Below are 20,000 nucleotides of genomic sequence, written 5' to 3'. Positions count from 1 at the left end.
CGTCGATGTGACAATCCCCTTCGAGAATAGGCGGATTGCGCTCGACAACGCTCGGCAACTGAAGAGGATAAAGTACGCCGACGTTGCGCGCGGATTAGCCGCTCGCGGCTATTCCGTCACTGTCGACGCCCTGGTTGTCGGCAGTCTGGGGGCGTGGGACCGCCAGAACGATGCAGTGCTTCGGCACCTAGGCATCGCTAGCCGCTACTGCCAACTGATGCGGCGGCTGATGGTGTCTGACACCATCAAGTGGTCCCGCGACATTTACGTGGAACACATTACTGGCCACCGCCAGTATGTGTCCCCCTAGACTGTGGCATGCTCTGACGTCAGGCTGCGAGACCCTCGAGACTGCAGTCGTCGGAGAACTTCGAGGTCGGTGCCTTCGTGACGTCGGCGTCGAGATTCTCCTCCACGACGCGGGACCTGCGGCGCTACACCATCTTCGCGCCGCACTGCAGCAGTGCCGAGTCAGTAGCGGTGCGTGCGGTGCTGCCTGGTGCCCCTCCCTCCGTGGTGTCCGCCGAATATGGCCCCCACCTCGGTTGGCGCGGTGCTAGGCGGCGCCAAACGTGTGCCTACTGCCCGGCAGTCTCCAGCCAGCGTGGGAAGCAACGCCCTCCTGCCACGACACCCCGGTGACGTCTGCCGCAAGGCGGACAGAGGGGAGAAGTCCGGCTGCGTGTGACCCGCCTGCGTGCGTGGCACACCAGCCGCTGGCAGCCGTGCATGTGCAGTGTGCTGTCAGGGCATGGAGATGAATGAAATAAAACAAAATAGTTCCTAAAACTAGTTCCAAACCTTCCCCGGTCTGAAATATCTAAGGCCGCGCCTATCGCGGGATTAATCTTAAGGTAATATACTTAAGCATCCGCGCCTAACGCGGTCTTCCAATATTTAAGTAGTGGGCTTAACCCACGAATTAGAATTAAATTCAACTATTTAAGTGCGGTTAGAACCGTCTACTATATATTTCAATTTAATTTTCATTAAATTTGTAAAACTCGATTTGTATAGAGTCATGAATATTCTTTCTTAAAATTATACTTCTTAAAACTGTAACTAAGAATTATCTCGGAAAATAAAAATCTGTTCTTATCAGCTTAATATCTGATACGTCCTGCATCGCAGGACCAGAATATTAAACTCATTTTTGGCTCATGACGGAGTGCTAGGGGCTTGCTCCACCTCTGTCGCGGGTTGGCCCGGCATTGCAGTACCGCCGGGATCGGCCCACCTAAAATTAATTAAAACACAGCCTGAAATGGGTTAATATTCTGCAGTGATCAGATATTCCGCTGGTAGCAAAACTTGTTGTGGTTGTCGATTTGCCCAGTAGTTAGCTGCTTACACACCACGATTTCTTGTAATTAATTTAACATTTATCTTATGAATATTTTTTTTTTTTTTTTTTTTTTTTTTTTTTTTTTTTTTTTTTTGCGGGTAGCCGGTCCGCTCTTGCAGCCGCATTACACTAGGCTGGTAATTTATGTGGCCACAGAAGAGTGCCTTCGGATGCCTCGTTGGCGTCACATATGGTCCGGCCACAGATAATTTTAATTACATTTTTTGGAGTTATATCCTTAGCTCCTCGCGAACGTCGTCGTCGCCGCCGCACGCACGCAGAATACGTGTGTACACACGTACGCAGTAGGCAGTGGACGATGTAAGCACTCGGCTAGGTGTAGCTCGCGCCGGCCTCGCGCCGGTGTAGCTCGCGCCGGCCTCGCGACGGTGTAGCTCGCGCCGGCCTGGCGCTGCTGTGGGGCGGCCTCACGGCTTCTCCACTGCCCTGGCAGCTAGCGGCGTTCAAATGGGAGTCGCGGTTTACTGTTCGACATGGAGGGTAGTACTGGGCTGGTGACGAGTGCTCCCGTGAATTGTCTTTCCTCCAGCACTTGCTTTTGCGGTGTTTTCGACGGTCGCCAGTTGCCATATCGGCCCGTACCACCGTGTGTCACTCCCACATGTGGAGCGCACACGCTGCAAGCATTTAGGCCCTTCGGCTGCGGTTTTTCCTTATCGCTTCTCGGCCTTTTGGCTAAGATCAAAGTGTAGTATCTGTTCTTATCAGCTTAATATCTGATACGTCCTGCATCGCAGGACCAGAATATTAAACTCATTTTTGGCTCATGACGGAGTGCTAGGGGCTTGCTCCACCTCTGTCGCGGGTTGGCCCGGCATTGCAGTACCGCCGGGATCGGCCCACCTAAAATTAATTAAAACACAGCCTGAAATGGGTTAATATTCTGCAGTGATCAGATATTCCGCTGGTAGCAAAACTTGTTGTGGTTGTCGATTTGCCCAGTAGTTAGCTGCTTACACACCACGATTTTCGCAGACTGGCGCTTTATCCATCGCGCCAGGCTCGGAGTCGTGCCTCTGAACGGTTGTCGCCGCTTTGATGGGCGGGCAAACAACAACAAAGCCTGCCGACGCTGTGGCCACAACAACGAGACGCTCCCGCACGTGATTAACGCGTGCATGGTGCACTCAGCAGCCCTGCAGTATCGTCACAACGCGGTCCTCAACCGCCTCGCGACAGCAGTCGCTGGGCGGCCAAGGAGAGGAAACGCTGCTGTTCCTGACATCAGGATTAACCAAGCCGTCATAGGGGACAGCAGTGGGCTGCGTCCGGACCTCGTAATAACTGACGAGGCCGCGAAGACTGTGACCATCGTCGATGTGACAATCCCCTTCGAGAATAGGCGGATTGCGCTCGACAACGCTCGGCAACTGAAGAGGATAAAGTACGCCGACGTTGCGCGCGGATTAGCCGCTCGCGGCTATTCCGTCACTGTCGACGCCCTGGTTGTCGGCAGTCTGGGGGCGTGGGACCGCCAGAACGATGCAGTGCTTCGGCACCTAGGCATCGCTAGCCGCTACTGCCAACTGATGCGGCGGCTGATGGTGTCTGACACCATCAAGTGGTCCCGCGACATTTACGTGGAACACATTACTGGCCACCGCCAGTATGTGTCCCCCTAGACTGTGGCATGCTCTGACGTCAGGCTGCGAGACCCTCGAGACTGCAGTCGTCGGAGAACTTCGAGGTCGGTGCCTTCGTGACGTCGGCGTCGAGATTCTCCTCCACGACGCGGGACCTGCGGCGCTACACCATCTTCGCGCCGCACTGCAGCAGTGCCGAGTCAGTAGCGGTGCGTGCGGTGCTGCCTGGTGCCCCTCCCTCCGTGGTGTCCGCCGAATATGGCCCCCACCTCGGTTGGCGCGGTGCTAGGCGGCGCCAAACGTGTGCCTACTGCCCGGCAGTCTCCAGCCAGCGTGGGAAGCAACGCCCTCCTGCCACGACACCCCGGTGACGTCTGCCGCAAGGCGGACAGAGGGGAGAAGTCCGGCTGCGTGTGACCCGCCTGCGTGCGTGGCACACCAGCCGCTGGCAGCCGTGCATGTGCAGTGTGCTGTCAGGGCATGGAGATGAATGAAATAAAACAAAATAGTTCCTAAAACTAGTTCCAAACCTTCCCCGGTCTGAAATATCTAAGGCCGCGCCTATCGCGGGATTAATCTTAAGGTAATATACTTAAGCATCCGCGCCTAACGCGGTCTTCCAATATTTAAGTAGTGGGCTTAACCCACGAATTAGAATTAAATTCAACTATTTAAGTGCGGTTAGAACCGTCTACTATATATTTCAATTTAATTTTCATTAAATTTGTAAAACTCGATTTGTATAGAGTCATGAATATTCTTTCTTAAAATTATACTTCTTAAAACTGTAACTAAGAATTATCTCGGAAAATAAAAATCTGTTCTTATCAGCTTAATATCTGATACGTCCTGCATCGCAGGACCAGAATATTAAACTCATTTTTGGCTCATGACGGAGTGCTAGGGGCTTGCTCCACCTCTGTCGCGGGTTGGCCCGGCATTGCAGTACCGCCGGGATCGGCCCACCTAAAATTAATTAAAACACAGCCTGAAATGGGTTAATATTCTGCAGTGATCAGATATTCCGCTGGTAGCAAAACTTGTTGTGGTTGTCGATTTGCCCAGTAGTTAGCTGCTTACACACCACGATTTCTTGTAATTAATTTAACATTTATCTTATGAATATTTTTTTTTTTTTTTTTTTTTTTTTTTTTTTTTTTTTTTTTTTTTTGCGGGTAGCCGGTCCGCTCTTGCAGCCGCATTACACTAGGCTGGTAATTTATGTGGCCACAGAAGAGTGCCTTCGGATGCCTCGTTGGCGTCACATATGGTCCGGCCACAGATAATTTTAATTACATTTTTTGGAGTTATATCCTTAGCTCCTCGCGAACGTCGTCGTCGCCGCCGCACGCACGCAGAATACGTGTGTACACACGTACGCAGTAGGCAGTGGACGATGTAAGCACTCGGCTAGGTGTAGCTCGCGCCGGCCTCGCGCCGGTGTAGCTCGCGCCGGCCTCGCGACGGTGTAGCTCGCGCCGGCCTGGCGCTGCTGTGGGGCGGCCTCACGGCTTCTCCACTGCCCTGGCAGCTAGCGGCGTTCAAATGGGAGTCGCGGTTTACTGTTCGACATGGAGGGTAGTACTGGGCTGGTGACGAGTGCTCCCGTGAATTGTCTTTCCTCCAGCACTTGCTTTTGCGGTGTTTTCGACGGTCGCCAGTTGCCATATCGGCCCGTACCACCGTGTGTCACTCCCACATGTGGAGCGCACACGCTGCAAGCATTTAGGCCCTTCGGCTGCGGTTTTTCCTTATCGCTTCTCGGCCTTTTGGCTAAGATCAAAGTGTAGTATCTGTTCTTATCAGCTTAATATCTGATACGTCCTGCATCGCAGGACCAGAATATTAAACTCATTTTTGGCTCATGACGGAGTGCTAGGGGCTTGCTCCACCTCTGTCGCGGGTTGGCCCGGCATTGCAGTACCGCCGGGATCGGCCCACCTAAAATTAATTAAAACACAGCCTGAAATGGGTTAATATTCTGCAGTGATCAGATATTCCGCTGGTAGCAAAACTTGTTGTGGTTGTCGATTTGCCCAGTAGTTAGCTGCTTACACACCACGATTTCTTGTAATTAATTTAACATTTATCTTATGAATATTTTTTTTTTTTTTTTTTTTTTTTTTTTTTTTTTTTTTTTTTTTTTGCGGGTAGCCGGTCCGCTCTTGCAGCCGCATTACACTAGGCTGGTAATTTATGTGGCCACAGAAGAGTGCCTTCGGATGCCTCGTTGGCGTCACATATGGTCCGGCCACAGATAATTTTAATTACATTTTTTGGAGTTATATCCTTAGCTCCTCGCGAACGTCGTCGTCGCCGCCGCACGCACGCAGAATACGTGTGTACACACGTACGCAGTAGGCAGTGGACGATGTAAGCACTCGGCTAGGTGTAGCTCGCGCCGGCCTCGCGCCGGTGTAGCTCGCGCCGGCCTCGCGACGGTGTAGCTCGCGCCGGCCTGGCGCTGCTGTGGGGCGGCCTCACGGCTTCTCCACTGCCCTGGCAGCTAGCGGCGTTCAAATGGGAGTCGCGGTTTACTGTTCGACATGGAGGGTAGTACTGGGCTGGTGACGAGTGCTCCCGTGAATTGTCTTTCCTCCAGCACTTGCTTTTGCGGTGTTTTCGACGGTCGCCAGTTGCCATATCGGCCCGTACCACCGTGTGTCACTCCCACATGTGGAGCGCACACGCTGCAAGCATTTAGGCCCTTCGGCTGCGGTTTTTCCTTATCGCTTCTCGGCCTTTTGGCTAAGATCAAAGTGTAGTATCTGTTCTTATCAGCTTAATGTGAGCTCATATGGACTGATTACTGCACCGGGAAGCGGTCGCGCTTATTCTCCTGTTTCAGGTCCGCGACCTGGACAATGGAGCTTGTGGTGACGCTGCCGGCGGAGGTCTTCCGCTGCCGGATCTGCTTCGTCACCAAGGCTGCCGGGAGACCTACTTTTGGGGAGTACAAGGACCACTCGGCCCTTCTCCGCCATTACAGGAGGCTGCACGACCCGGAAACGGTTCCCGTTTTCGAGTGCCAGTTTTGCGGCCGACGCGACCCGCGGCTGAAGACGCTGCGGCTACACCAGCGGCTCTGCAATGCAGACTCCGCAACCCCCGGCGCTGCCAGTCGGGGGAGAGTGAGTATGGGACACGATGCCGTGTCTGGCTCTCTGGGGCACTCAGAGAGGTCGGCCGGCGGGAGGTCACAGGCGAGGGCCCCCGAAGCTAGTAGGACAGGCCCTTCGTCCTTAGTTAGTGCGGGGCGAAAGCCACAGGCGAAAGCGGCTCGGGAAGCTAGTACCATAGGCCGCCTAGCCTTAGATAATAGAGAGGGGCTATGGCCACAGCCCAGTCCGGTCCCCGAAGCTAGTAGGACAGACCGGCTGGACTTAGGATTAACTTACGCGGCGGTCCTGACCCGCAGCAGCGTGGTGGGCTCACAGGCTGCCTTGCCCTCACCCTGTGTGAGTGTGCAGGCGTCTGCGACGCCCAGGACGGCGGTGGTTGCCACCCCCGCGTCGTGTGTACTCTGTGTGCGCACGCCGAGGAGGTCTGGCATCCCCCTGCCGACACGCTCCGCGACGTCAACCGCGTCGCCACGAGTGCCGAGCGCAAGTTCGGGAGGTGAAGGCAGCACGCTGCTGACGCCTGCCGCCGAACGCGTCGCTCCGGCCAGAGGCGCTGTGTCCGGCATGGGCCGCGGCTCGCCGCCGCCCGCGCCGGCCACTGCGCCCAGTGGCGTACGCTGGCCACGTCGTGCGGCTGCCGCAGGCGCCTCCCGCCCGCCATCTGTCGGGAGCGTGGGTACTGGCCTGGGACTGCCGCCCGCATTCGCTACGCCGCCAACAGGTGGCTCTGCGGTGCGGGTGGGCAGTGGCAGGCAGGCTGCCTCGCTCGCCGCGACCGTTGGTGTTGTCATTCACGGCGCAGCCGCGCCGCCGGTTGACGCACCAAAGGCCGCGCGCCCGGCGGATGCACCGGATGGTGTGGTGCTTGTGCGGTCGCAGACGTACACGCGCCGCGTCTCCTCTGCCCTGCCGGCGGTTACGTCGAGTGACGCCCGTCACTCCGTCTCCGCTCAGGCAGGGAGTGCTATTAACTCAAAAGCTCCTGTTGCAGATCATGAGTGGCACGTAGTCACCCCACGGAGGGACAGACGCCGTGCTGCAGGACGCAGACCACCGCCCCCGGACCGACGGCGCATCATTCCGCCCAGTCCGCGTAACAGCGGCCCGGCGCGAGCCAACGCGCCTGGGCGGCCGGCGCGAGCTACACCTCGTGTATCTCGCGCCGGCGGCAGGGCGCGGGCGACCGCTGGGCCATCTGTTGGCGGCGCGGCGAACAACAGCCGCAGTGCGCTGGGCCCGAGCGCCAGGCCGGCGCGAGCTACACCTCGAGACGCCCGGCCGGCGCGGGCTACACCGGCCACCCCTACGACCACTGCGCCATCTGGTAGCGATCGTCGGGCACCCAGTCCGCGTAACAGCGGTCCGGGGCGAGCCGGCGCGTCCGGTCAGCCGGCGCGAGCTACACCCCGTGTTTCTCGCGCCGGCGGCGGGCCGCCGGCGACCGCCGGGCCATCTGTTGGCGGCGCGGCGAACACCAGCCGCGGTGCGCCCGACCCGAGCGCCAGGCCGGCGCAAGCTACACCGGCCCCTGCTGCTACCGCTGCGCCACCTGTCACCAGCGCGGCGATCGAGAGCAGCACTGAGCGGCCCACGCCAGATGGCAGCACGGCACCACCACCGACTCAGACGACGGAGCGGCGCGACGTGAACGGAGGGACTGCAGCTGCGTCTCCGAGAACTGGCAGCAAGAAGAGGAGACGCCGACGCCGTAACAACCGGCCCAGTCCCAACCTCCCGCCGCAAGGCTCCCGTCCTACACCAGACCTGACAGGCCCCCCTGTACCCTCCGAACAGGACGCAACTGAGGCAGCTCCGCCCCCCCCTCCCCCGGCCGACACTCGGCTAACGGAGAGGCAGCGGCGCTGGCTGGCGGCCCTGGAGAGCGTCCACAACCAACCGTGGGACGCATTCGTCGCGGTCGTCGAGGACTTCATCTCCGAGATAGCCGAGACGAAGCCACAACGCCAGGCAGCCGGAGGTCGACAGGATGGGCCACCAGCAGCAGCGCACCGCGGCCAGGGCCGCGCCGACGCTGCTGCCAATCCCCCTCCCCCTGCCCCAACACGCGGCCGCGGTGGGCGGCGCGGTGGACGTGGCGCACGGCGCGCGGCGGCCGCCGAGCGTCGGTACGACGCGAATGCAGCGTCTGAGATTCAGAAGCTGTACCGCGCGGACCGGCGCAAGGCGATGCAGCGCGTCCTTGGCGAGACGTCACCGTACTGCCAAATCGATGGCAACGTGCTCACGGAGCACTTTAAGAAGATCTACGCTAAATCTGACTTTTCTGTTGCAGATGCACCAGCTGCTGTCCCGGACTTTGCCGCCACCACGCCTCCTGATGTCAGCGAGGAGGTCCTGCTGCCGATCACACCTTCAGAGGTGCAACAGCGGCTCCAGAAGGCGAGCAATACTGCTCCTGGGGCAGACGGAGTCACGTACTCGGACTTGCGACGTGAGGATCCTGGCTGCCACGTGCTAGCTAAGATCTTCTCGCGCTGCTGGAATGAGCGGAAGACTCCGGTGCAGTGGAAAATATCCACTACCGTCCTCATCCATAAGAAAGGGGACGTCTCGGACGTGACAAACTGGCGGCCTTTAGCATTGAGCTCTACTATCTCTAAGCTCTTTGCTGCAATCGTTGCGGACCGCACTTCTCTCTGGGCGGAGCGGTTGAACCTGCTCTCCCCGGAACAGAAGGGCTTCCGCACGTTTGAAGGCTGCTACGAGCACAACTTCATTGTGCAGACGGCAATTGATGATGCAAGGCGCAGGGGAGGCCAAGCATGCTTTGCTTGGCTTGATCTAGCGAATGCTTTCGGTTCAGTGCCTCACGCTCACCTCCTTGGAGTACTGAGCAGGATGGGACTACCAGAGCAATTGCATCAGCTAATTGCCGATATGTACGATGGTTGCTCCACCCGCGTCCGTACATCTGACGGACTAACGGAGGAGATAGAGATCCAGGCGGGCGTCAAGCAGGGCTGTCCACTGTCGCCCATCGTCTTTAATCTCGCGCTCGAGCCGGTACTTCGCGCCGCAACCTCGCTCAGAAATGAGTGTGGTATTCCGCTTAGCGGCGTCAGTGTGAGTGCACTGGCGTATGCGGACGATATCGTGCTTCTGGCGCGGGATTCAGAGGCGATGCAGACGCTCCTCAATGTTGTGGGTGAGGCGGCGACGTGGGCCGGGCTTACCTTCAAGCCGTCGAAGTGTGCCACGCTTCACATCCGCCGTCGGCAGACACTAGGCTCGGTATTCGCCCTGCAAGGGGGAGAACCAGCCGTGCTCGGTGCGGGTGACGCCTACCTCCATCTTGGCGTCCCCACCGGGTACAAAGTCACGCAGACGCCAACGGATGCGATCGCGGCAATTCGACGCGACTTGCAGCACCTGGACGCTTCCCTGCTGGCTCCCTGGCAGAAGATTGACGCTGTGCGTGTCTTCCTCCTCCCCAGGCTTGACTTTGTCATGCGGGGCGGAGCGGTACGCAAGGGGCCGCTATCTGCACTCGACAAGGCAGTGAAAGCGGCTGTCAAATCTTGGCTGTTCCTCCCACAGCGTGCGTCCACTGAACAGCTCTACCTCGCGCTGGGAGAGGGAGGATGCGGCCTGACGCCGCTCGCGGACGCTGCGGACATCTCGACGATCGTCCACGGCTTCCGCATGCTGCACTGCGACGACGCCACCGTCCGAGACATCGCCTGGGCCACTCTATCTACGGCCGCGCGCCGCCGACTGGGGAGGGAGCCGAGTCGTTCCGACTTGGCCACCTACCTTAGCGGCAGCACTGAGGGTGACCTCGCACGCGACGGTGGTGACATCCAGTCACTGTGGACGCGCGTCAGGAACGCCACAAGGCGCCTAGCGCCGCGTGGCGTCACCTGGCGCTGGAGTGAACTGCTTTCCGAGTTGCAGGTGGAGGTCGGCGGCCGGCCCGCCATCGCTGACGACGCGGAACACGGCGGCATCGGAGGGGTGACGCAGCCGGCCACGGAGGCGACGGCGACCGGGACTACACGACACCTCGAAGATGGCGGCGATGGACCGCAGCACGATGATGACAGCGTGGGACGCATCGTCAACACTGGCGTCGAGCATGTCCGGGTGGGAGGGGGCGCCAAACGTCTTCTCTCGCGGACGCTCCGCGAGTGTCTGAGACAGCGCCTGCGCCACATCCTACTCAGGAAACCGGACCAGGGGAAGGTGTTCGAGTGCACCAGGGAGTCCACAGCGTCCAACCACTTCATAGCGGGAGGCAAATACACCCGCTTCGCAGACTGGCGCTTTATCCATCGCGCCAGGCTCGGAGTCGTGCCTCTGAACGGTTGTCGCCGCTTTGATGGGCGGGCAAACAACAACAAAGCCTGCCGACGCTGTGGCCACAACAACGAGACGCTCCCGCACGTGATTAACGCGTGCATGGTGCACTCAGCAGCCCTGCAGTATCGTCACAACGCGGTCCTCAACCGCCTCGCGACAGCAGTCGCTGGGCGGCCAAGGAGAGGAAACGCTGCTGTTCCTGACATCAGGATTAACCAAGCCGTCATAGGGGACAGCAGTGGGCTGCGTCCGGACCTCGTAATAACTGACGAGGCCGCGAAGACTGTGACCATCGTCGATGTGACAATCCCCTTCGAGAATAGGCGGATTGCGCTCGACAACGCTCGGCAACTGAAGAGGATAAAGTACGCCGACGTTGCGCGCGGATTAGCCGCTCGCGGCTATTCCGTCACTGTCGACGCCCTGGTTGTCGGCAGTCTGGGGGCGTGGGACCGCCAGAACGATGCAGTGCTTCGGCACCTAGGCATCGCTAGCCGCTACTGCCAGCTGATGCGGCGGCTGATGGTGTCTGACACCATCAAGTGGTCCCGCGACATTTACGTGGAACACATTACTGGCCACCGCCAGTATGTGTCCCCCTAGACTGTGGCATGCTCTGACGTCAGGCTGCGAGACCCTCGAGACTGCAGTCGTCGGAGAACTTCGAGGTCGGTGCCTTCGTGACGTCGGCGTCGAGATTCTCCTCCACGACGCGGGACCTGCGGCGCTACACCATCTTCGCGCCGCACTGCAGCAGTGCCGAGTCAGTAGCGGTGCGTGCGGTGCTGCCTGGTGCCCCTCCCTCCGTGGTGTCCGCCGAATATGGCCCCCACCTCGGTTGGCGCGGTGCTAGGCGGCGCCAAACGTGTGCCTACTGCCCGGCAGTCTCCAGCCAGCGTGGGAAGCAACGCCCTCCTGCCACGACACCCCGGTGACGTCTGCCGCAAGGCGGACAGAGGGGAGAAGTCCGGCTGCGTGTGACCCGCCTGCGTGCGTGGCACACCAGCCGCTGGCAGCCGTGCATGTGCAGTGTGCTGTCAGGGCATGGAGATGAATGAAATAAAACAAAATAGTTCCTAAAACTAGTTCCAAACCTTCCCCAGTCTGAAATATCTAAGGCCGCGCCTATCGCGGGATTAATCTTAAGGTAATATACTTAAGCATCCGCGCCTAACGCGGTCTTCCAATATTTAAGTAGTGGGCTTAACCCACGAATTAGAATTAAATTCAACTATTTAAGTGCGGTTAGAACCGTCTACCATATATTTCAATTTAATTTTCATTAAATTTGTAAAACTCGATTTGTATAGAGTCATGAATATTCTTTCTTAAAATTATACTTCTTAAAACTGTAACTAAGAATTATCTCGGAAAATAAAAAATCTGTTCTTATCAGCTTAATATCTGATACGTCCTGCATCGCAGGACCAGAATATTAAACTCATTTTTGGCTCATGACGGAGTGCTAGGGGCTTGCTCCACCTCTGTCGCGGGTTGGCCCGGCATTGCAGTACCGCCGGGATCGGCCCACCTAAAATTAATTAAAACACAGCCTGAAATGGGTTAATATTCTGCAGTGATCAGATATTCCGCTGGTAGCAAAACTTGTTGTGGTTGTCGATTTGCCCAGTAGTTAGCTGCTTACACACCACGATTTCTTGTAATTAATTTAACATTTATCTTATGAATATTTTTTTTTTTTTTTTTTTTTTTTTTTTTTTTTTTTTTTTTTTTTGCGGGTAGCCGGTCCGCTCTTGCAGCCGCATTACACTAGGCTGGTAATTTATGTGGCCACAGAAGAGTGCCTTCGGATGCCTCGTTGGCGTCACATATGGTCCGGCCACAGATAATTTTAATTACATTTTTTGGAGTTATATCCTTAGCTCCTCGCGAACGTCGTCGTCGCCGCCGCACGCACGCAGAATACGTGTGTACACACGTACGCAGTAGGCAGTGGACGATGTAAGCACTCGGCTAGGTGTAGCTCGCGCCGGCCTCGCGCCGGTGTAGCTCGCGCCGGCCTCGCGACGGTGTAGCTCGCGCCGGCCTGGCGCTGCTGTGGGGCGGCCTCACGGCTTCTCCACTGCCCTGGCAGCTAGCGGCGTTCAAATGGGAGTCGCGGTTTACTGTTCGACATGGAGGGTAGTACTGGGCTGGTGACGAGTGCTCCCGTGAATTGTCTTTCCTCCAGCACTTGCTTTTGCGGTGTTTTCGACGGTCGCCAGTTGCCATATCGGCCCGTACCACCGTGTGTCACTCCCACATGTGGAGCGCACACGCTGCAAGCATTTAGGCCCTTCGGCTGCGGTTTTTCCTTATCGCTTCTCGGCCTTTTGGCTAAGATCAAAGTGTAGTATCTGTTCTTATCAGCTTAATATCTGATACGTCCTGCATCGCAGGACCAGAATATTAAACTCATTTTTGGCTCATGACGGAGTGCTAGGGGCTTGCTCCACCTCTGTCGCGGGTTGGCCCGGCATTGCAGTACCGCCGGGATCGGCCCACCTAAAATTAATTAAAACACAGCCTGAAATGGGTTAATATTCTGCAGTGATCAGATATTCCGCTGGTAGCAAAACTTGTTGTGGTTGTCGATTTGCCCAGTAGTTAGCTGCTTACACACCACGATTTCTTGTAATTAATTTAACATTTATCTTATGAATATTTTTTTTTTTTTTTTTTTTTTTTTTTTTTTTTTTTTTTTTTTTTTGCGGGTAGCCGGTCCGCTCTTGCAGCCGCATTACACTAGGCTGGTAATTTATGTGGCCACAGAAGAGTGCCTTCGGATGCCTCGTTGGCGTCACATATGGTCCGGCCACAGATAATTTTAATTACATTTTTTGGAGTTATATCCTTAGCTCCTCGCGAACGTCGTCGTCGCCGCCGCACGCACGCAGAATACGTGTGTACACACGTACGCAGTAGGCAGTGGACGATGTAAGCACTCGGCTAGGTGTAGCTCGCGCCGGCCTCGCGCCGGTGTAGCTCGCGCCGGCCTCGCGACGGTGTAGCTCGCGCCGGCCTGGCGCTGCTGTGGGGCGGCCTCACGGCTTCTCCACTGCCCTGGCAGCTAGCGGCGTTCAAATGGGAGTCGCGGTTTACTGTTCGACATGGAGGGTAGTACTGGGCTGGTGACGAGTGCTCCCGTGAATTGTCTTTCCTCCAGCACTTGCTTTTGCGGTGTTTTCGACGGTCGCCAGTTGCCATATCGGCCCGTACCACCGTGTGTCACTCCCACATGTGGAGCGCACACGCTGCAAGCATTTAGGCCCTTCGGCTGCGGTTTTTCCTTATCGCTTCTCGGCCTTTTGGCTAAGATCAAAGTGTAGTATCTGTTCTTATCAGCTTAATATCTGATACGTCCTGCATCGCAGGACCAGAATATTAAACTCATTTTTGGCTCATGACGGAGTGCTAGGGGCTTGCTCCACCTCTGTCGCGGGTTGGCCCGGCATTGCAGTACCGCCGGGATCGGCCCACCTAAAATTAATTAAAACACAGCCTGAAATGGGTTAATATTCTGCAGTGATCAGATATTCCGCTGGTAGCAAAACTTGTTGTGGTTGTCGATTTGCCCAGTAGTTAGCTGCTTACACACCACGATTTCTTGTAATTAATTTAACATTTATCTTATGAATATTTTTTTTTTTTTTTTTTTTTTTTTTTTTTTTTTTTTTTTTTTTTGCGGGTAGCCGGTCCGCTCTTGCAGCCGCATTACACTAGGCTGGTAATTTATGTGGCCACAGAAGAGTGCCTTCGGATGCCTCGTTGGCGTCACATATGGTCCGGCCACAGATAATTTTAATTACATTTTTTGGAGTTATATCCTTAGCTCCTCGCGAACGTCGTCGTCGCCGCCGCACGCACGCAGAATACGTGTGTACACACGTACGCAGTAGGCAGTGGACGATGTAAGCACTCGGCTAGGTGTAGCTCGCGCCGGCCTCGCGCCGGTGTAGCTCGCGCCGGCCTCGCGACGGTGTAGCTCGCGCCGGCCTGGCGCTGCTGTGGGGCGGCCTCACGGCTTCTCCACTGCCCTGGCAGCTAGCGGCGTTCAAATGGGAGTCGCGGTTTACTGTTCGACATGGAGGGTAGTACTGGGCTGGTGACGAGTGCTCCCGTGAATTGTCTTTCCTCCAGCACTTGCTTTTGCGGTGTTTTCGACGGTCGCCAGTTGCCATATCGGCCCGTACCACCGTGTGTCACTCCCACATGTGGAGCGCACACGCTGCAAGCATTTAGGCCCTTCGGCTGCGGTTTTTCCTTATCGCTTCTCGGCCTTTTGGCTAAGATCAAAGTGTAGTATCTGTTCTTATCAGCTTAATGTGAGCTCATATGGACTGATTACTGCACCGGGAAGCGGTCGCGCTTATTCTCCTGTTTCAGGTCCGCGACCTGAACAATGGAGCTTGTGGTGACGCTGCCGGCGGAGGTCTTCCGCTGCCGGATCTGCTTCGTCACCAAGGCTGCCGGGAGACCAACTTTTGGGGAGTACAAGGACCACTCGGCCCTTCTCCGCCACTACAGGAGGCTGCACGACCCGGAAACGGTTCCCGTTTTCGAGTGTCAGTTTTGCGGCCGACGCGACCCGCGGCTGAAGACGCTGCGGCTACACCAGCGGCTCTGCAATGCAGACTCCGCAACCCCCGGCGCTGCCAGTCGGGGGAGAGTGAGTATGGGACACGATGCCGTGTCTGGCTCTCTGGGGCACCCAGAGAGGTCAGCCGGCGGGAGGTCACAGGCGAGGGCCCCCGAAGCTAGTAGGACAGGCCCTTCGTCCTTAGTTAGTGCTGGGCGCAAGCCACAGGCGAAAGCGGCTCGGGAAGTTAGTACCATAGGCCGCCTAGCCTTAGATAATAGAGAGGGGCTATGGCCACAGCCCAGTCCGGTCCCCGAAGCTAGTAGGACAGACCGGCTGGACTTAGGATTAACTTACGCGGCGGTCCTGACCCGCAGCAGCGTGGTGGGCTCACAGGCTGCCTTGCCCTCACCCTGTGTGAGTGTGCAGGCGTCTGCGACGCCCAGGACGGCGGTGGTTGCCACCCCCGCGTCGTGTGTACTCTGTGTGCGCACGCCGAGGAGGTCTGGCATCCCCCTGCCGACACGCTCCGCGACGTCAACCGCGTCGCCACGAGTGCCGAGCGCAAGTTCGGGAGGTGAAGGCAGCACGCTGCCGACGCCTGCCGCCGAACGCGTCGCTCCGGCCAGAGGCGCAGTGTCCGACAAAGGCCGCGGCTCGCCGCTGCCCGCGCCGGCCATTGCGCCCAGTGGCGTACGCTGGCCACGTCGTGCGGCTACCGCAGGCGCCTCCCGCCCGCCATCTGTCGGGAGCGTGGGTACCGGCCTGGGACTGCCGCCCGCATTCGCTACGCCGCCAACAGGTGGCTCTGCGGTGCGGGTGGGCAGTGGCAGGCAGGCTGCCTCGCTCGCCGCGACCGTTGGTGTTGTCACTCACGGCGCAGCCGCGCCGCCGATTGACGCACCAAAGGCCGCGCGCCCGGCGGATGCACCGGATGGTGTGGTGCTTGTACGGTCGCAGACGTACACGCGCCGCGTTTCCTCTGCCCTGCCGGCGGTTACGTCGAGTGACGCCCGTCACTCCGTCTCCGCTCAGGCAGGGAGTGCTACTAAACAAGCAGCCTCTGTTTCAGACAACGAGTGGCACGTAGTCACCCCACGGAGGGACAGACGCCGTGCTGCAGGACGCAGACCACCGCCCCCGGACCGACGGCGCATCATACCGCCCAGTCCGCGTAACAGCGGCCCGGCGCGAGCCAACGCGCCTGGGCGGCCGGCGCGAGCTACACCTCGTGTATCTCGCGCCGGCGGCAGGGCGCGGGCGACCGCTGGGCCATCTGTTGGCGGCGCGGCGAGCAACAGCCGCGGTGCGCTGGGCCCGAGCGCCAGGCCGGCGCGAGCTACACCTCGAGACGCCCGGCCGGCGCGGGCTACACCGGCCACCCCTACGACCACTGCGCCATCTGGTAGCGATCGTCGGGCACCCAGTCCGCGTAACAGCGGCCCGGGGCGAGCCGGCGCGCCCGGTCAGCCGGCGCGAGCTACACCCCGTGTTTCTCGCGCCGGCGGCGGGCCGCTGGCGACCGCCGGGCCATCTGTTGGCGGCGCGGCGAACACCAGCCGCGGTGCGCCCGACCCGAGCGCCAGGCCGGCGCAAGCTACACCGGCCCCTGCTGCTACCGCTGCGCCACCTGTCACCAGCGCGGCGATTGAAAGCAGCACTGAGCGGCCCACGCCAGATGGCAGCACGGCACCACCACCGACGCAGACGACGGAGCGGCGCGACGTGAACGGAGGGACTGCTGCTGCGTCTCCGAGAACTGGCAGCAAGAAGAGGAGACGCCGACGCCGTAACACCCGGCCCAGTCCCAACCTCCCGCCGCAAGGCTCCCGTCCTACACCAGACCTGACAGGCCCCCCTGTACCTTCCGAACAGGGCGCAACTGAGGCAGCTCCGCCCCCCCCTCCCCCGGCCGACGCTCGGCTAACGGAGAGGCAGCGGCGCTGGCTGGCGGCCCTGGAGAGCGTCCACAACCAACCGTGGGACGCATTCGTCGCGGCCGTCGAGGACTTCATCTCCGAGATCGCCGAGACGAAGCCACAACGCCAGGCAGCCGGAGGTCGACAGGATGGGCCACCAGCAGCAGCGCACCGCGGCGAGGGCCGCGCCGACGCTGCTGCCAATCCCCCTCCCCCTGCCCCTACACGCGGCCGCGGTGGGCGGCGCGGTGGACGTGGCGCACGGCGCGCGGCGGCCGCCGAGCGTCGGTACGACGCGAATGCAGCGTCTGAGATTCAGAAGCTGTATCGCGCGGACCGGCGCAAGGCGATGCAGCGCGTCCTTGGCGAGACGTCGCCGTACTGCCAAATCGATGGCAACGTGCTCACGGAGCACTTTAAGGTAATATACTCTAAATCCGACTTTTCCGTTACAGATGCACCAGCTGCTGTCCCGGACTTTGCCGCCACCACACCTCCTGATGTCAGCGAGGAGGTCCTGCTGCCGATCACACCTTCAGAGGTGCAACAGCGGCTCCAGAAGGCGAGCAACACTGCTCCTGGGGCAGACGGAGTCACCTACTCAGACTTGCGACGTGAGGATCCTGGCTGCCACGTGCTAGCTAAGATCTTCTCGCGCTGCTGGAATGAGCGGAAGACTCCGGTGCAGTGGAAAATATCCACTACCGTCCTCATCCATAAGAAAGGGGACGTTTCGGACGTGACAAACTGGCGGCCTTTAGCATTGAGCTCTACTGTCTCTAAGCTCTTTGCTGCAATCGTTGCGGACCGCACTTCTCTCTGGGCGGAGCGGTTGAACCTGCTCTCCCCGGAACAGAAGGGCTTCCGCACGTTTGAAGGCTGCTACGAGCACAACTTCATTGTGCAGACGGCAATTGATGATGCAAGGCGCAGGGGAGGCCAAGCATGCTTTGCTTGGCTTGATCTAGCGAATGCTTTCGGTTCAGTGCCTCACGCTCACCTCCTTGGAGTACTGAGCAGGATGGGACTACCAGAGCAATTGCATCAGCTAATTGCCGATATGTACGATGGTTGCTCCACCCGCGTCCGTACATCTGACGGACTAACGGAGGAGATAGAGATCCAGGCGGGCGTCAAGCAGGGCTGTCCACTGTCGCCCATCGTCTTCAATCTCGCGCTCGAGCCGGTACTTCGCGCCGCAACCTCGCTCAGAAATGAGTGTGGTATTCCGCTTAGCGGCGTCAGTGTGAGTGCACTGGCGTATGCGGACGATATCGTGCTTCTGGCGCGGGATTCAGAGGCGATGCAGACGCTCCTCAATGTTGTGGGTGAGGCGGCGACGTGGGCCGGGCTTACCTTCAAGCCGTCGAAGTGTGCCACGCTTCACATCCGCCGTCGGCAGACACTAGGCTCGGTATTCGCCCTGCAAGGGGGAGAACCAGCCGTGCTCGGTGCGGGTGACGCCTACCTCCATCTTGGCGTCCCCACCGGGTACAAAGTCACGCAGACGCCAACGGATGCGATCGCGGCAATTCGACGCGACTTGCAGCACCTGGACGCTTCCCTGCTGGCTCCCTGGCAGAAGATTGACGCTGTGCGTGTCTTCCTCCTCCCTAGGCTTGACTTTGTCATGCGGGGCGGAGCGGTACGCAAGGGGCCGCTATCTGCACTCGACAAGGCAGTGAAAGCGGCTGTCAAATCTTGGCTGTTCCTCCCACAGCGTGCGTCCACTGAACAGCTCTACCTCGCGCTGGGAGAGGGAGGATGCGGCCTGACGCCGCTCGCGGACGCTGCGGACATCTCGACGATCGTCCACGGCTTCCGCATGCTGCACTGCGACGACGCCACCGTCCGAGACATCGCCTGGGCCACTCTATCTACGGCCGCGCGCCGCCGACTGGGGAGGGAGCCGAGTCGTTCCGACTTGGCCACCTACCTTAGCGGCAGCACTGAGGGTGACCTCGCACGCGACGGTGGTGACATCCAGTCACTGTGGACGCGCGTCAGGAACGCCACAAGGCGCCTAGCGCCGCGTGGCGTCACCTGGCGCTGGAGTGAACTGCTTTCCGAGTTGCAGGTGGAGGTCGGCGGCCGGCCCGCCATCGCTGACGACGCGGAACACGGCGGCATCGGAGGGGTGACGCAGCCGGCCACGGAGGCGACGGCGACCGGGACTACACGACACCTCGAAGATGGCGGCGATGGACCGCAGCACGATGATGACAGCGTGGGACGCATCGTCAACACTGGCGTCGAGCATGTCCGGGTGGGAGGGGGCGCCAAACGTCTTCTCTCGCGGACGCTCCGCGAGTGTCTGAGACAGCGCCTGCGCCACATCCTACTCAGGAAACCGGACCAGGGGAAGGTGTTCGAGTGCACCAGGGAGTCCACAGCGTCCAACCACTTCATAGCGGGAGGCAAATACACCCGCTTCGCAGACTGGCGCTTTATCCATCGCGCCAGGCTCGGAGTCGTGCCTCTGAACGGTTGTCGCCGCTTTGATGGGCGGGCAAACAACAACAAAGCCTGCCGACGCTGTGGCCACAACAACGAGACGCTCCCGCACGTGATTAACGCGTGCATGGTGCACTCAGCAGCCCTGCAGTATCGTCACAACGCGGTCCTCAACCGCCTCGCGACAGCAGTCGCTGGGCGGCCAAGGAGAGGAAACGCTGCTGTTCCTGACATCAGGATTAACCAAGCCGTCATAGGGGACAGCAGTGGGCTGCGTCCGGACCTCGTAATAACTGACGAGGCCGCGAAGACTGTGACCATCGTCGATGTGACAATCCCCTTCGAGAATAGGCGGATTGCGCTCGACAACGCTCGGCAACTGAAGAGGATAAAGTACGCCGACGTTGCGCGCGGATTAGCCGCTCGCGGCTATTCCGTCACTGTCGACGCCCTGGTTGTCGGCAGTCTGGGGGCGTGGGACCGCCAGAACGATGCAGTGCTTCGGCACCTAGGCATCGCTAGCCGCTACTGCCAACTGATGCGGCGGCTGATGGTGTCTGACACCATCAAGTGGTCCCGCGACATTTACGTGGAACACATTACTGGCCACCGCCAGTATGTGTCCCCCTAGACTGTGGCATGCTCTGACGTCAGGCT

General features: G+C 58.9%; 9 non-coding genes across 9 annotated transcripts; all 9 read left to right on the top strand.

Moving 5' to 3' along the window:
- Positions 1 to 1,043: 1,043 nt before the first annotated feature.
- On the top strand, positions 1,044 to 1,242 carry LOC124770265. The gene has a single exon (XR_007013128.1). It is a non-coding gene; the product is annotated as a U2 spliceosomal RNA (small nuclear RNA).
- Positions 1,243 to 2,021: 779 nt separating this feature from the next.
- On the top strand, positions 2,022 to 2,214 carry LOC124770238. The gene has a single exon (XR_007013107.1). It is a non-coding gene; the product is annotated as a U2 spliceosomal RNA (small nuclear RNA).
- A 1,507-nt stretch (positions 2,215 to 3,721) lies between these two features.
- LOC124770264 lies at positions 3,722 to 3,920 on the top strand. The gene has a single exon (XR_007013127.1). It is a non-coding gene; the product is annotated as a U2 spliceosomal RNA (small nuclear RNA).
- Positions 3,921 to 4,702: 782 nt separating this feature from the next.
- LOC124770237 lies at positions 4,703 to 4,895 on the top strand. Its single transcript, XR_007013106.1, has one exon. It is a non-coding gene; the product is annotated as a U2 spliceosomal RNA (small nuclear RNA).
- A 782-nt stretch (positions 4,896 to 5,677) lies between these two features.
- LOC124770271 lies at positions 5,678 to 5,865 on the top strand. Its single transcript, XR_007013131.1, has one exon. It is a non-coding gene; the product is annotated as a U2 spliceosomal RNA (small nuclear RNA).
- Positions 5,866 to 11,727: 5,862 nt separating this feature from the next.
- LOC124770260 lies at positions 11,728 to 11,927 on the top strand. The gene has a single exon (XR_007013125.1). It is a non-coding gene; the product is annotated as a U2 spliceosomal RNA (small nuclear RNA).
- Positions 11,928 to 12,708: 781 nt separating this feature from the next.
- On the top strand, positions 12,709 to 12,901 carry LOC124770235. The gene has a single exon (XR_007013105.1). It is a non-coding gene; the product is annotated as a U2 spliceosomal RNA (small nuclear RNA).
- A 782-nt stretch (positions 12,902 to 13,683) lies between these two features.
- Positions 13,684 to 13,876, top strand: LOC124770234. The gene has a single exon (XR_007013104.1). It is a non-coding gene; the product is annotated as a U2 spliceosomal RNA (small nuclear RNA).
- A 781-nt stretch (positions 13,877 to 14,657) lies between these two features.
- On the top strand, positions 14,658 to 14,845 carry LOC124770267. The gene has a single exon (XR_007013130.1). It is a non-coding gene; the product is annotated as a U2 spliceosomal RNA (small nuclear RNA).
- The last annotated feature ends 5,155 nt before the right edge of the window (positions 14,846 to 20,000 follow it).

The sequence above is a fragment of the Schistocerca piceifrons genome, unplaced genomic scaffold (assembly GCF_021461385.2).
Source record: "Schistocerca piceifrons isolate TAMUIC-IGC-003096 unplaced genomic scaffold, iqSchPice1.1 HiC_scaffold_786, whole genome shotgun sequence".
NCBI classification, from domain to species: Eukaryota; Metazoa; Arthropoda; class Insecta; order Orthoptera; family Acrididae; genus Schistocerca; species Schistocerca piceifrons.
This window is presented reverse-complemented; position numbering and strand designations above follow the sequence as displayed.